This window comes from Plectropomus leopardus, chromosome 6 (genome assembly GCF_026936395.1).
Source record: "Plectropomus leopardus strain MGB_pleo_1.0 chromosome 6, ASM2693639v1, whole genome shotgun sequence".
Taxonomy (NCBI): Eukaryota; Metazoa; Chordata; class Actinopteri; order Perciformes; family Serranidae; genus Plectropomus; species Plectropomus leopardus.
Window position 1 is genome coordinate 33,739,729 of NC_142181.1, and position 17,203 is coordinate 33,756,931.

Below are 17,203 nucleotides of genomic sequence, written 5' to 3' on the forward strand. Positions count from 1 at the left end.
TCCAATAATTCAAGTAAAGCCCTGTGAAATGAGTTTTCTCTCAGAACAAGGTCATCCTCAGCAGGTGTGACCTGCTCACAGCTGCTCTCCCTGCAGGGTTCAGTACTGTACATACAGTATTCTGGGAGTTTCTCTAACACTGGGTCAAGGCTGACTGCAGCTAAATGGATATTCAGGATGTAGAATGAACTGTGCTGCTCACAGATGCTGGGCCTCTGCTGCCCTCTGCTCGCAGCCTGGTGGGAGAGCAGCACATAGTCTGCAACAATTTGGTATTTATTTCCAGTTACAAGCCTCCTTTGATTTTTTTCACTGGTGCAACTGGCTTTTCTTCCTTTGTGTTTGTTTTTCAGACCTTTTCATTTGTTCATGGGCAAATAAGATAGTTTTACCATATTATTTTTTTATTAATTATTGTGCGGTAGTTTCGGGCAACAGCTACAAAAGTTCATGACATTCACTTTTTGTTTTCCAAAAAAGCAGTACGGATCATTCACAATGTCAGATAGCTGGATCACACTAACTCATTACTCTTACAGTCAAAATGATTAAAATTTTCAAATCTTATGGAATTTCAAACAGCACAAATAATGCATAAGGCTAAAAATAACCTACTACTAGGAAATGTATTTTTAAAAATTGTTCAGTGATTGCGAGAAAATGTCCAAATATAAACCAGTTTAAAGTATTGTATAAAAAGATTATTTTCATGAGGTACAGGGATGAAGAGGAGGTTTGACAATCATCAAGTGTCTACTGTGGTCACTGTTTATTTATTTGGTTAATTAATTTTTATTTATCTTCCTCTTATTTCTGTGAAAAATAATGTAAAATTGTAGATATTTTGTTTTGGGTATGTGGGTGTATGCAGATATTTCATAATTTGGAGTATAGCTTTACATTAATATGGAAGCTGGTTAATTAAAATTTAATGACTTATGGAGAAGGGGTGGGATTAAATAACTTTTTACTTCTTACTCCTTTGTGAATATTTAAACCAAGTCATCATGTGTTTTTTACCATTTCTTTCACTTTATGCGTTTCATTGTCTGTAAATATATATATATATTTTTTTACATATTCAAAATAAATTCTAAAAATTGAAAGTGGTTAAAGAAAGAAATATGGGACTTATGGGATTTTCAAGCTTGACAGGAAAGGAAGAAGAGGAGAAAGTGAGGAGAAAACGAGACACACCTGTGAGCTACAGGAAGTGGGGAAAACTAACAAAGGAAGCGTGGAGTGAGAGTGGCTACAGGAGGGGTTCACCAAAAGTTTAATCCAGCCTCTGGACATTTTTGATAAAGAGCAATTTGCAGGTACATTTTCTTACAACATTTGTACTTTTATTTTTTCTGAAAATGACTATTGGAAAAGTTAATTCAGGATTTCATATGTTTTACAAGGCACTAGGATAAAAAAATCAGGGTTAAATAGTCATTCTCATTTAGACAGGACAGCATGGAAATGTAGGAGGAAAAGAAAAAAGAGAGGTTAATATTTTTGTAAATAAATACAGAAATAATTACACAAATAAATGAATACATTTAAAAATGACTAAATGAATATGTAAAGTGGAAAATAGTACATAAATATATAAGCAAATAAATATGAAAATGAATAAACTGAAAAAGAAACATTTATTTATGTATGTATGTATGTATGTATGTATGTTAACATAGTCAGTGTAAGTCAGAGACATGGCAGTTGAGTTCCAAGAGTTGTTTGTATTTCCCAGAATTTCCTGGGCAACATGGTGCTGCTGGAAATGTGCTGATGCCTGAAACAGGTGTTGGATGCAGCCATGGACGTCCTTCGTGGTGTTGGATAATTCTCCTATCCTGCAACAGCCTTCTCCTCTCCCGCCTCACATAAATTCATCACCCCGCATTTTCTGCTCTCCTAGAAGCTAATACTATGTAGAACATTTTCCCAAAAACAAATATGTCAGTGCTCTCTAGTGGACTAACTATAGTTCTTACAACACTGTTCCTAAGTTACCTCAAGTGTTTGTATGGTATATCTGTGCTGCAATTTCTTAACCCTTTGAAACCCAACCAGCTTGGCTTGATTTCTGTAAAAAACATAGAAATAAGACATCAAGCAGCTTACCAAAAAATGGCCCAAAAATGTCCAAGACATTAGTGAAAACTTACGAGAAAACTACCTGAAAATTGACACACAAAAAATTATATATATTTATATTTTTTCTGTGACATCATTTTGAATAAATACTTTATTAGAGTCATTAATGTAGTTTTTTTGGGCAAATTTTCCTATTTTTTGGATAATATCGAACAATCTCTCCCAGGTAACTGTCAGGTCATTTGCTTGTGACCTTTTACCATTTTTTGCAATTTATGGGACATATCTTGCCAAGTTGCTATTTAAGTTTTTCCCCATGTTTTTGAAATAAATCAAACCAGTTTTTCAGAGGTTTGAATGCTTGTGAAAGGCGTCTGAATGCAGCACAGGAAAACTTATTTCGATCCAAGTCTTAAAAGGTTGAAGATAGACATTCATGCTGAGAAAAGATAAAATCAGCTGATAATATCAGCTATGTCCAAGTGTTGGTTTGGCTCTGCTTTAGACATTCAATTCAAACTTATGTCCTCATGTCTTTGTGCAGGTCAGGCTGGCCTTGATGAGTCCCACATACATCACAGACTGTGTGGTCGAGGACCCGCTCCCAATATAAATATAAAAGGTTCATTCTAAGGTAACAAAAACACAATGATTCTTATTTTCAGGTGATTAAACACTTAAGAAAACATGCTTATTGAATTATATTCCATTTCTGCCAATATATCCCTCTAAATCCTACACACTGGACCTTTTAAATCAAATAAATAAAAGTATACACTAAACAAACATGCTTATTAATGATATAATATGACTTATATAATTATATTTATGTAGTATATATTTATTTGGGAGATGGCCCTGAATCTTACATCTTGTACCACCCATTAAGCCATTGTTGAAACTTGAACAAATTGGCTTGTTTTTGTTTTTCTTAAAACAAAACAAATTGGCAAATAATTGCAAAAAGCACAAGAAAATTAACTAAAAATTAGCATACAAAAGAGTAAAAACATCATCAACAACAACAATTCTGTAGAATAATTTTAATTATATATTTATACTTATTTTAAATATAATTTTTTGGACATTTTTCACAAGCATCTTTTTTTTTATTATTTCCAAATCTACAAATTTCCTGCATTTTGTGGAGCATATATCACCATGTTGCTCATCATAAATGTTTTTTTTTTCTTTTTAACAAACCAATTTGTGCAGTTTGAAGGTTTGTGGAGGCGTCTGAATGCAGCACAAGAAAAGTGGTGTTGATCCATTTTAAAGGATTAAACAAATGCATGTTCAACAACTAACCCTTTGAAACCTGAGAAACTTGGCTTGATTCCTTTAAATAAAAAAAACATGGCATGAAGGCAATGAGCAACAAAAGAATACACAACTCCTTAAAAAGCAAGAAATTAGTAAAAAAAAAAAAAAAGTTAAAAAAGCATAATTTTTATTTAATTTTTATAATTTTTAAGCATAATTAATTTTTAGCATAATAATGATTCTGTAACATAATTTGAAATATGTAATTCTGATAAATAGCCATAAATATAGTTTTTCTCAAGCCTTTTTCTTTTCTTTCCCTAGACATTTTCCCTGAGCATTTTAACAATAACTTGAATCTACTAATTTCTTGCAATTTGTGTGTCATTTCATATCAAGTTGCTCAATAACTTTTTTCCTGTGTTTTTGTTTTTGAAAGGAGTTGTTTGAAGTTTAAATACTTGCAAGAGGTGTCTGAAAGCAGCACAAGAAAAGTGATGTTGCTTCAGGTTTCAAAGGGTTAAAACATCAATATTTAAAATGTACTATACCTTAAGCGATATAACATGGAGGTCACTGGTCAGGCTTTCCCATCAGTGTCATTGAAGGACTTTTCTTCATAGTCCAGTCTGTCCCCTCCAGCATCCCCTTTTGCATAATTGTCCTCCCACCTGGCACTCTTTCACTTTTATCTCAGAAATCAATAGAGAAATCAATGCAGGAGGGCCACTCTGTGAGATTGGAAAGAGACAGATGTGTTCCTCTTTGTTTTTGTAGTTGCTGACCTCACTCGTGTCCACACGGAGATTTATGACTGAAACCAACATGACCTCACTGCAACAGAGAAAACTGGATCAGAACTGTGTGGTAGTTAAGAATCAATTACTCTAACAAATCAGCCCAAATGTATTTTCTAGAAACTACTGTAGCAAAGCAGCGTGCCAGCTGTCTTTAAGAGAAAACCCTCCTGATTCTTGACTTCAGGCATTTTATCAAGAGGAGTATTTATCAATACATTCTTCATCAGTCAGTCCCTCAAAGGTGCAAATGATTCTGTGTTAAACCCTTTAAAATTCGAGCAAGTGCTTGATTTCTTGCAGAAATATGGGAAGAAGGCAATGAGCAGCTTGAGAAGAAATTACCCAAAAATTAGCAAGAAAATAAGTAAATGTAAAAACAAAAAGAAAAAAAAGGAAAGTAAAAACAAACAAGGAAATTACTTTTAAAAAATGCTTCCACTGACTAATTATGATCATTATAAATATAGTTTTCTGGATATTTTTCCCTAGCTTGCTGGTCTAGATCTTCACTCTACTGAGTGCATTTTTTTTAGATAAAATGTAAGTAATGCATTAAAAAAGTTTCTAACTCACTCCTAGAAGTATTTCGGGTTTTGAGTTGATCTCTGGAGGTTTCTGGATCTCTGTCTCTGAACTCTCTGTTATGGCCATAGCAATAATCAGAATCAGAATTACAAGTGCATTTACACAGACAAGGAATTTGACTTGATGTTTTAGCACAAAACAATTAACATGAAGGAAGAATAAAAATAGTAACTTTAAAAAGAATAACATAAATAAAAAATATAGAAGAAATATGAAAATATGAAGTAAAAAATAGAATATAAAGAACACAAAATGTATATGTGCAAAAGGTGCAATGTGGGAATTGTACAGTTGTGCAGAAGTTAAGTTGCAGTGTAATGGAGGTGAGGGGATTTCACTGTGTAAAGGTAAAAATCTACACTTCAAATAATAAAACAGCAACATTTCTTCCTGTAAACAGTGTCCAGGTAACTGAATAATAAACACAACACTGAACACTGAATAGACAAACTGCTGTTGAAATGTGTGCGTATGTGCGTGTGTTATTGTAATTTTGGACAGATGGTGAGGTGGCTCAGTGAAAACCCATCATTCCACCACCTCTGGAGGAGTTTTATGAGCTTTTGCATAAATCTGCAGCGCTCTCTGCACACTGCCTTTAAAATACGGCTGTGTGCATTTCTGCACATGTTTGAGAGAGGTGGTCGTCTCTGTTCATGATCCCTCTTGAGTTTCCACAGATCTGCACTCTCACCGCTGATCTCATAAACTGTTATCGTAATGTTTTAATGATCACTGATTGAAGCTTGCAATAATTTGGCCCCTCTGGCGTCTTTTGTTGTCTTAAACATAATTGTAGTATTTCAGTGTGTGTGTGGGAGAGACAGAGAGAGATAGTGGGAAAGAGAGATAATGAGGTTGGAAAATCAGAGGAACAGAGGAATACAACAAGCCCCTGCCTCTAAATTTGGGCTTTCAACCTCCAAATAATAATTTATTCTTCTTGCAAACACCTAATGATGAACATGCACAGAAGAGAAACTGTGACAACAAAGGTTTTGAGTTGTTTTATTCGATTCATAGTGGTAGGCAGCCAAGCAGCAAAACAGCTGTTATTTCACAATGAGAAAGAATAGGACACATTTCCATATTAAAAATGCAGTCTTTTCCACCTCGTCTCCTGAGAGCAGATGATGAAGAGGGGGAGCTCATGTATCTGGCCAGCTGCCATCGCAGTCAGTGTTCTGCTGCAGCAGATTGATGTGCACAGACTGACTCACATCTGGTCAAGAGTGTCTCTGTGTTTTTATGATATGGTTCCCTTTGTTTGGTGACACTGAAATCAGACCTGTTGCATTAGGTGGTGATGTTAGAGCGGCTTTCGAGATCAAATTTCAATAGAGGCTTTCTAGTTGCATCACAACTCTCTCAGCAGCCTCAGCTGTACAGCATCTTGGAAATCCATCAGAGAATTGGCTGTAGATGGAAACATAAATGTCTTTATATAGCAATGAGATTTGCAAAGACGGTATCGGAAAAAGACACAAATTCCCAGTGTGCAGATGACAAACAGCCCAGTTTGTGTTAGCAGTCAGCAGCAGTAACTCCTGCCTGTAAATTCAGGGTACAGTCCGTGTAAATATGCAGTTTACTCCTACTGTATGTGATATCTACTTGTCAAAACAAGTAAAATCTAACTGTTATCTAAGTGCTTGCAGCTGAGTTGCACCTGAAGGAGCAGTGTATAAGATTTAGGGTGATTTAGTGGCATCCAGCGGTGAAGATTGCAGATCGCAACCAGCTGAAACTTCTCCTGGTAAATTCCCTCAGTGTTCATTGTTCAGGAATTCTTTTTAATTTTTATTTTTTTTTTATATGAGGAGCTGAATTATCCAGAGAGGTCTCCTCCTCTCCAAAAAACAAAAAAAAAAAAAGTTAATAAAACCAGTAAAAACACTTAATAAGACAGTTTCATAATACAGTGTTGTTTTTTTATGCTGTTTGTCACAGAGGGGCTGCAAACTACAGTGATGCGAAAACATAATAACATTAATGGCCCTATGTAGACTGTAGATCCAGCACTGCTTCCACACACCACAGTGAACTTAAATCTGTGTAATCTGTGTCAAAGTCACAGTGTGCAATTTTACTGTCATAATGTGCAATTTATCACAACGTGCAATCATCCATGTGCAATTGATGTAAATATTTTTTGTAACCATTGAGTCTTGCATCTCGTTTATACAGTTTATATTGTTCTTTTTGCTTTATTTAATCAGTACATATCTTGCTTTGAAATTCCTTTGCTGCTGTAATAATGCAAATTTTCCCTTGTGGGACAGGATTATCATATCTTATATCTTATATCTTGTATCTTATCTCCAGCCAGAATATGGCGGTGCATTATGGGGGACTCCATGGACAAGGACCCGTTCCCTATATAGATATTCTAAGGTAACAAAAACACTTTTGTTTGTTTGTTTGTTTGTTTGTTTTTTCCATGTGATTATACTCTAAAAAAACATACTTATTATGATTGCCTGTATAGCAGTCAGACTGCACAATATAGAACTAAATAAAACAAAAATTGGCTGAAGCTTTGGGGGTTCTTTGGTTGTCTAATTTGAGTATTGTATATTGTTGTTTTGATGGCCTTTCAAATGTATGCATGGTTGTAAGTGTATGATGCATTGTGTGAAGTAACTGTGGTCATCCTTTATACAGTATCATTTATTCCAGTTATTTTTCTTTAAACTTCAAACAGGCAACACAATAAGAAAAACAACAGTATACAGCATACATATTCATAGATATAATATATTAAATACTAACTCAGTATTTTCATGTGTTTTGAAAAGTATCTATAATATGTGATCTGTTCACCAACCGGTTTAACTATAATATTTAAAAGCAATAGTTATTCTTTATAAAGACTGTACTACACATACTGTTAAAAAGGGCTGGACTAAATGGAGAAAATCAAATATATTTGACCAAATAGCTTACCTCAACATCAATATTGTGATGACGTTGTAGGATTTAATATTGGTGCTTTCCCAAATTATTTATACCATGAGATTTTTGTAAAAAATAAAATAAATAATAATAATAACAATCATCATCATCATCATCCCTATTGTGGATATAATGACTGAGAAGACAAATAAAATATACTGGTAAAATCATTAAATGTTATCTAACAAAGCCCAAAAAACCAGGAAAAGACAACACTTTACAATATCCAAAACCAAAGACAATATCTAGAATCATATCACATTATCAATATATAAATCAATATATTGGCCAGCCCCACTGTTATAATTGAAATATTGCCATTGCAATACAAACAACTCTATACGTCAGAAGAGTTACTATTGATCACAAATGACACTATAGTATCACTGCAGGACAGATACTAATGCTCCATCTACCTGTACTACAGCTTAAACTGTGTGTCCTCTGGATGACTTTCACATGGAACTGACTGCACATTAAGTTAACCCTTTGAAACCGGGATAGAAATCCGTTTTATTGTGCTGTGTTCAGACACCTTTCAATTACATTAAAATCTTTTAATACTGAGGAAATTGCTTGGTTTAATGAATTCAAGATTCATTCAAGATTCAAAGTGTTTATTGTCATATGCACAGTATGGAAACATGTTTCCCTGTACAATGAAATTCTTACTTTGCTGTCCACAGAATGCCTAATGTTTAGCAAATATAAAAGAAATATGAAATAGAAATTTAAAAATTTACAATAGAAGAAAATAAAACAGTACAGTGCAAATTCGAACAGTGCAATTGTGCATGTGCAAACGGAATAGTTAACTGTCTGGTACAGTTATGAGGTCGTGTATGTGAGGTAGTTGCTGTGTGACTCCTGTCATTTCCCACAAATTGAAATGAATTAGCAAAAAGTGTCAAGAAAATGACCTGAAAAAGAGAAGAGAAGAGAGAGAGAAAGAATTATTAGAAAATTACCCCCCCGCCCCCCAAAAAAATCGTTTACTTGTTTGTTTGTTGTAATCTTTTTAAAATGTTTTTGCTAATTTCTTGCAAATTATTGGGTAATTTCTCATAAGTTGCTCATTACCTTCTCTAAATGGTGATTTAAGGTGACGTACTAACTGTGCTCTGCAAACACTGGATGGCGCTCTTGTCTAACTTTCAGTGCATTATTTTTCTAAACTGCACCAGTGAGAGCAATACTGCTTCATGTGCAAGAACCAAGAAAGTTTAACTCAAAAAAATCCCCAAAATAAACATGTTGGTGTGTCCATTAGTGTGTTTTCCTGAGAATCACCTAAAGCAAAGCCTGAACTTTTAGTTGTTTTTGTTAGAACATGTCACTCGTGCAGTTAATCCCATCACTTGTCTTGGCCTGAAACATTAAGTTTTGAGAGAGTGAAAAGTGCTGCAGAGGGATCATTACAGAGCAGACAGAGTCATTTGAACCCTTTAACACCTGGATTGCCAACAGTTTTTCTTGTTCTGCATTCACATGCCTTTTAATGGAATTTGAACCTCTAAAACCAGAAAAAAAAAAAAGGTTTGACTTTGTTTAAAAACATGGGAAAAAACATGATGAACAACTTGGCAAGGAATGTCCCGCAAACTGCAAAAAAAGGACATCTCTTAATTATATGTTTAAAATTATGTCACAAGACAAATAATGTTTTTTTAACCACTGTCTTGAGGTCATTTTCTTGTTGTTTTTTATTTTTATTTTTTGTTTTTATTTTTATTTTCAGGTAATTTTCTTTTCACTTTTGACTAATTTCTTGTTATTTTTTGGCCAAGTTAAGTGGTAAGTTGCTCATTGTGCTTTTCCCATGTTTTTGAAAGAAATTGAGCTAATTTGATCAGGTTTCAAGGGGTTAAATCATAGCTTGGTAAACCAAACTGTAATTTGCATGTCTAACCTGAACACCTCATTTTTGTAAGTGTTCATATTCCATTTTGTAAATTTGATAAATTATTTTACAACCCTACTTCTCTCCCTCAGTATAAAGTTCTAATTAAAGCAGAACATTTTGTTCAGTCAAACATGTAATCAGTTTAAAATCATCAGTCTGCTGAAACATGACTCCTGTAAAGCCCTTACATAAATCCATCTTGTGGAGGGAAGGTAAACATGACGGTCACGTAGATGATATTCTTTTACCACACCAGTTTGTTTGTTCAGCATCGGTCCAGTCTGGGTACTGTGAGAAACTTCCTTCTTATTGGTTCTTCACAGAAATAAACAAAATACACATTTTGTCCTTTAAGGAGCTGAGAGACAGCAGTGATGAATATGTTACATGTTAATCTCCTTCAATTGTAAATTTAGAATATACATGTTTCTTCACTAAAGCCTCCCTTCTTGGCATTTTTGCATTCCTATCTTTGTTTTACATCTCTTTAATCAGCATTAATTTTACGTCCTATGAGGTCAAATTTGTATTGGCAATAAAATTGAGTGTTTCCATTCACAAAACACTGTCAATACATTTTAGGAAGAAAGGAAAGGCAAACATCCCACCCTACAAATTCTGAGGGTTGAAATTGCTGAACACTGACGACGGGAAGTGCCGGGCTGAACGCCACAGAATAAGAAGACAACAAATGTACTGTGGGACTGTGAGACTGTGAAGCTTCGTGGGCCAACCAATATAATTATATCACTTGCTGAAAATAAGCCTGGTTATTGGTCTAGTGATTAGATCATTCTGAACAGAAAATAAACCAAAGCAGACTCACTGATCAGCGAATAGCTGGAGCTCAGTCTGAAAGGACATTTAGTTTGTAAACAGTGAGCAGGATGAGATTTTTGCCCGTGTCACTTGCAGATGATGGAGGCTGTTTGTTTTCTCGAGCTGACGCTGTTTAGTTTGGACGCTCTCGTCCGTGCCCACTGGTTTACACTGGTTTACACTGGTCCAGCCTGCAGACATTCCTGCTTAACCCTCTGCTCATAAACAAAGGTTGCAGTGCTGCAGAGGTAAAACATCCTGGGGGGTTCCTCCTGCGGGGAAATATTACAGGTTCAGTTCTCACTTACGAAAAGGGCTGCTGGAAGTTTCTACAGAATTATATGAGACCAGGGTTCCTACAGCTTTAGGCAAGCTAGATTTAAGACTTTTTAAGATCTTTTAATGCTTGCCAAAGTAAAATTAAAGACCAAAATTCACCCAAAACTAAAAAAAAAAACATGAACTGACATCAAAAACTTAAAGTTAGGGACATTTTTTCCCAAATATTTATTTTTATATATATAACATGAAATTTTTTTTGGTCGTGGTAAAAAGTTAGATGATGTACTTCAAATGCTGAAAATATTAAAACTTAGAAATATATGGAAAACAATGAACATTTGTTATTAAAACATCCGGTTGGTTTGCCTTGAAAAAAACTTGATCATTCACTTGATCATTCACTTGATTGAATGTGGTAAATGTATGTGAGTGTTGTTGGTTCTAACCTGATCTACGCAAAGTTGAATTATAAAAAAATATTTAAAAAAAATAGATATTACCAATTTTTTAGATTTCAAGATTCACTGTCGAAAAAAAGAGTCATATCTTCCTACCAATGTTTTTTTTTTTAATTTTGAAAGATTGATTTAAGACATTGTTGTGCCAATTAAGGCCTTATTTTTTGATGAATGAACTGAATGCCTTTTAAGACTTCAAGGATCTGCAGAAAACCTGCATTAGACCTTGATTGGTCAGTCTCAGACTGTGTCCAAAATTTGGACTGGTGATGACTTTTAGCTGGAGTTTAGAACCCTCAGCTCACACAAACAGGATATATATTGTGTGAATGAATTAGTTACTGGGGTCATGACTTTTTCTAACAAAATACGTTGAAATGAAATCGTGTTTAAATAAATCCCTCAGTCAGATCCTGTTTGTGGCAGAGGAGCTGTGACTCAGCAGCAGTGTTTCCGTACAATAATCTGGGTGTTTCCATTGACAAAGTCTTTGGATGAGGTGCCTTTGAAAAGTGGCACGCCCAGGCTCTCCTTTGGTTTGAGTGTGTTTTAAAGGAAAGGTGTGTCTGAAAACAAAACTCATATGGAAAGCTTTGTCGGTCCTTTTAATTGTTCTCTCTGTCCGTACAGGCCACAAAGAGCTCCCTTCCTATTCCTTTATAAAGGAATTATGGTGTAAGTGATGGAGGACAGAATCCACAGTCCAGTTTCTGAGTTCAACTGTTGCAAATATCAGGCCACAGCAGTCTGAGTTAGACAAATCAAGCACAGATCTTTCAAAGTTTGTTTTCTGTTTTTATATCTATCTGTCTAATATATCTAACCTATCTGTGTCAGCGTTAACACGTTAAATCGTGATGCAAATATGGTCCATACTTTATGCATTTATTTTTTTAAATTGTGTTAATTGTTAGTCGACATTCCTGTTTTTGGGAGGCTGTAGTGGGCTGAGTTTTAAAGCTACAATGATGATATTGGTATCCAGTGGTACCAGCCATGTCATGCCAGTTTCTTAGTAAGGGGCTGAGTAATGATTAAAAGTTAGGCCAAATTTTAGCAATGGAAAAACAGCATGGTCATTTCACAAGGGTCCCTTGACCTTTGAGCTCAGGATATCTGAATGAAAATGGGTTCTGTGGGTACCCACGAATCTCCTTTTTAAGGACATGCCCAATTTATGCTAGTTCCATGCAGTTTTTTGCTGTCATTTGAATCCTAATCAAGACAATCTGGTCAATATGGACTTCAAAACTGTTTTGAAATGCAAAATAATAGAATTGTAAACATATGATTAACTATTGAAATTCTAATATATATGTATATTACACTGCAGTGCAGATCAGCAAAGAAACATAATAATGTGGGGAAATACACACACACACACACACACACACACACACACACACACACACACAAACACACACACACACACACCGGGAAATTGGTGCAAGAAAGATATGATCAGTTGTTGATTATTTTTCTTTCAATTAACTGATATAACAATCAACTAATTATTTCTGTAATTATTATCATGGAAACTAAGCAATGTACTGCTGTGGACGGAGGGCTGCAGCAAAACATGTTTTTGACACCTTGAAAGACCCAACCAAAAACAAAAAAAAATCAATATCAGTTTATTATTATATTTTCTTCTTACACATTCACCAGTCACAGCAGCAGGTTCGACCAGCACCTTTTGTCTTCAGTAAAATTACTGTTTTTGTCAAGTCTGTTGGCTTTGAGATAATGGCTTCAGTTCCCTGTCGGAAAAGGCTGTTTGATGTCAAAGTAAAGTGGTGGAAATATGCTAAATATGACATACACCTAATCTTAATTTGTTTAGTGGTTAAAAACTAGTTTCAGGTACTGTTTGCTCAGCGCTGTTTGATTTTATGTATGTGAGGCAGGGGTTTTATTCCCAGACCTCTTACCCTCTCCAAGTCCTATTTTATACTGATCTGAAGTTGAATTATACTCGTTAAAAGGCAAGGTAAAAGGTAAAAGGTAAAATCCCAATAACTCCACTTCCGTTCTGCAGGCCCAGTCACCGTCTCATCCCAGGTTAGATCCAAATTTAAATCTCAGACCTCAACTCTAGGTCCAATCAACAATCTCACTCTCAGTCCCAATTTCAACCTCAGTCCAACTGCCCTGTATCTGCTCCCACTTCTTAATCCCAGTTTTATGTCCTCTATCAGTCCCCAGACCTCAGACCCAGCCTTCCTTCTGTCCCCGGTCTCTCATCCCAGCCCTGCTCACACAGAGTCTGTGCTGACGCAGCTGGACTCACACTGGAATCTGTCACCACCACAGGGACTATCTGTTAACAGGAAGTACGCTGACTTTATGCTTCAGGGCTCAATTTCTTATTTCTTCTTTAGGCCAACCAATCAGAGCAGGATTCACACTCTGGAACAGACCACCAGCTCAGTGGACTGTCGGGAAACATCTGCAGGGGTTAGCGAGGCCGTCGGACACATTTTAAGTAAACCCAAGATAACTGAAGCTACGGGGTCACGGCTGTTAATGGTCTGACCCGCCGACAGAACACTTATACAACACTTTTTAAAAAATGACTGATCTTTGAACTGTTGAAAGTCTTAAGTAGTTGCTAAATTATGTTGGTTTATATTAAATATCAACAAAACCAGATGTGTGTGTTGTTTTTATTGACATTTAGCACTGCTGTTTATGAGTTGCCACAGTGACTGATCACTGTGCTGCATCAATAACTGAACAAGGATTATAGTAAATCTAGGAAATAAACACAGTTTTATGTGAAAATAAGTCCAGCTAAGCGTCACAAATGATCTGTCTTTAGCGTATATATTAATTTTTTATTATTCTAAATGAAAACATGAAATAATAAAGCAATGCAGCAACACACTGCAAACACACTGCATTTGTCATTGTGACTGAATGATACCATGTCTTTTATATAACATAGCAAAAGTCTAATGCTTGGTCAACTGCAGATTTCTTAAATAATAATATGAATCAAACCATCGCAACGTTAAAAATTAAAAAAGTAATAAATTAAGTCATTTTCCAGGAGAGCCGACTTAAATAGATTTATAACTCAAAAACATGTTTTCATAATTTTGCTCTGTGTTATTATGGCTGAACAACTTATCCATAGGTGTAGATGTATTACTGCCAGGCCAATTTTCCTTGTCTTCATGAATGAATGAAAACGTTTCAAGAAGGTACTGACGAGTTTAAAAACCAAACAGCCTTGCATATTAAAAAAATCATATATTTTTTTCTTATCAGCCGTCTGACCATTATATATTTTATTATTATATTTTACACTTTATTTTGTTTTTATTTATTTTTGTTTGCCCCTCAGGTTGTATGCTCAGTCTGCATTTTGTCTTGTTTGTACTTTTGTTTGTTTTAATGGCCAAACAATGTTACTCAATAAATGTTAAAAAATAAATAAATTAAAAAGCAGTATGTTGAGTGCTCAGAGCTGCTGTATAATGGGTATGTGTGTGTTTTCTGAGAACAGTGGGAGGTGGTGTGCAGACACACAGAAAGATATTGTGGAAAATTTTAGTATAATATATATCATAATTTGCTGATTTTTTAAAAACTATTTACAGACCTATTATCATTTAACTACCACTTTATTTACCTAAAGTTGTAAAGTGACCAGGGACAAAACCTCACACTTCCCTCTTTTGTACAGTTGGAGGCGGTATGCATCATAGGAAACGGTTGCAACCCGTCATACGTCCAAAAAGAAGAAGAAGAAGAGGAAGCAGCTCTACCTCTCGCGTTACCTGGCAGTTAACCGTACAGACGTCAGGCCAACGTCAGTCATAAGTTTGAGCGTGAATTGGATAAAATGACGGACGGTGAGTATTGTGGAAAAACGTGGTCTGTATGTAGATTTATCCACCGCTGTGGGGCCCGAAGACCGGAGAACTGAAGGAAGAAGCCAAATAAACAAGCTAGCAGGATGGTTAAAACTGGACCTTCGACAGGTGAGCAACGCGCGAGCGCAACATTCGAATATGTAACGGTTGTGAGGGGGCGGACCTGAACCGAGCATATCTGCCTATATTAGCTACCTCTATTTCACCATGGTGTAAAAAAAAAAAAAAGTTTACCCCTAGGCTATCTATGAATGTTTCAACTACTTCATGAAAACAATAAGACCACCTACATGTTTTAACTGTTAATCGTTTTGAAATTAATTGTTGAAATTGAGTGGTGTCACCTTGGACATTAGCATGTTTTAAAAAAAATAGGAAATTTCAGGTGATACTCAAGTTGCTGAGTTGTGACATTTGCATGACGTTTCATGCAAATGTCACAAATTGCGGAAAGCTTGGAAACTGTGTCAACAATTGATGGTAAGAAAAATGATATATTTCGTTATGTCGTTCCAAGTGGTTATCATTTACTTTTAGTAGTTGCACATTATAGCATCCATTAGTGCTTTATGGATCTCTGTATTTAAAGTTTAATTATAGTGACTTAACTTGACCTATTGCCACGCACAAGCGTTTTTAATTTGCGCTTTAAAGCAGCCAGTTTCAGTTGCAATTACCTCTTCAACACCTTAAGCCCTTATTCACTGAGACAACAGGAACACAGAGCTAGCTAGCTTTGCAAATATTAGCCAGTTATGTTATTTCAGCTTATAAATGAATTACAACTCGGTTACATACCTGTTGCGTATTCTAGGTTCTTCCTTCTGCCGCTGAAGCACAAAGTAGCTCTGTGCTACTTGCTTTTAGTAAAGCATCAGCCACAAAAAACAATCGTTTTACTTCTAGCGTCCATGTTTGTTGCGTTTTTCCCTTCAGAGCACTTGGATGCATGTATGTCGTAATTATGACTGAGCAACTGAGAAGTATGATATTTCCAAGGAGCACATGAAGGCAGCATTATTCTCATGGTTTTTCCACAGGAAACAATGCAGTAGCTGACTGGTGACAAACAATTTCAAATTACAAACCGTAAGTAAAATATAGTTCTGACAACAAAGAGGCAGCACAGTAACAACATTTTGGTTAATACAACCTTCTGAACTCTTATGCTGGCATATGAAAATTTGGAAGTATAATCCTTATATTGAGCAACAGCCCTAAAGCCAGCAGATTTGAGCTGGTAGATGAGCAGGGAGATCTAGTCACTTGATGAGGGGGGGGTTACCACACTTAATTTCCACATACTACCAGTGATGTAATGATGGGTGTACTACCAGGGTTGGAAATCAGCTTTTTGTCCACGTGCTGTGGCACTCACTAGATTACTATTGTTGTTTTTGGCTTGTCAGTGAAACAAATCTAGCCGCCAGTTTCAAATTTTACCAGCATTTTGCAGGTGGCCGTTCCTAATTTCCAGGCCCTTGTACTACCATATAGATGGCTCAGTAACAGGAGAAAGTGGGCATAGTCTATTATATATCCCAATGGTTTTTAGCTGATTGGTGGCTATACTGTAAACGGCCAGAAAAAGATAAAAAAGGTATACGCTGTATACCTGCGCAAATCTCCAAAACACCACTGCATACTCTCCACATTGTTATGATATAATATATATATAATATAATAGTGAACCTTATTTATAAAGCACCTTTCAAAAAACAGTTGCAAAGTGCTTTACAGTAAAACTCACATTTAAAACACGAGGAGAATGAAAGAAACAAAAATGTCATAAGATGTCACCAAAATAAAAAATGAAATACTAGACTGCCAAAACTAAAATCAAGATAATCAACAAGAATTTAAAAAAATCAATACATTAACTATAACAGACAGACAGCTCAGATAAAATCATGATGTGCTTTCTGATAGAAGCACATTTTTAAGATAGATTAAATGAGACAGAGACTCAGATATCTTATATAAAGGCATTTGGCAATCTGTTAAGTATCCCTTTAAGTTGTTTGAGGAAACTTTATGATGGAGGTACTTATGAAATGTAAACATTATACAGAATTTAGTGTAACATTCTTCTCCAGTGTGTGGCTCAATGTACTTCAACTCTAAAAGTGCCTGATTTGAACCTCTACTGGTTTGTGGTTTCTCATCTTTTCA

At 35.5% G+C, this 17,203-nt stretch overlaps 2 long non-coding RNA genes across 2 annotated transcripts in view; both read left to right on the forward strand.

Moving 5' to 3' along the window:
* The first annotated feature begins 887 nt into the window (after positions 1–887).
* Positions 888–13,790, forward strand: LOC121942927 (uncharacterized). The gene is made up of 4 exons (XR_006105835.2): positions 888–1,319; positions 2,630–2,719; positions 7,059–7,127; positions 13,532–13,790. It is a non-coding gene; the product is annotated as an uncharacterized LOC121942927 (long non-coding RNA).
* A 1,151-nt stretch (positions 13,791–14,941) lies between these two features.
* The window catches only part of LOC148189445 (uncharacterized), a 156,992-nt gene continuing 154,730 nt past the window's right edge, over positions 14,942–17,203 (forward strand). Inside the window, exon 1 of the long non-coding RNA XR_015776859.1 lies at positions 14,942–15,139. This is a non-coding gene — a long non-coding RNA (uncharacterized LOC148189445). The remainder of the gene's footprint in view (positions 15,140–17,203) is intronic.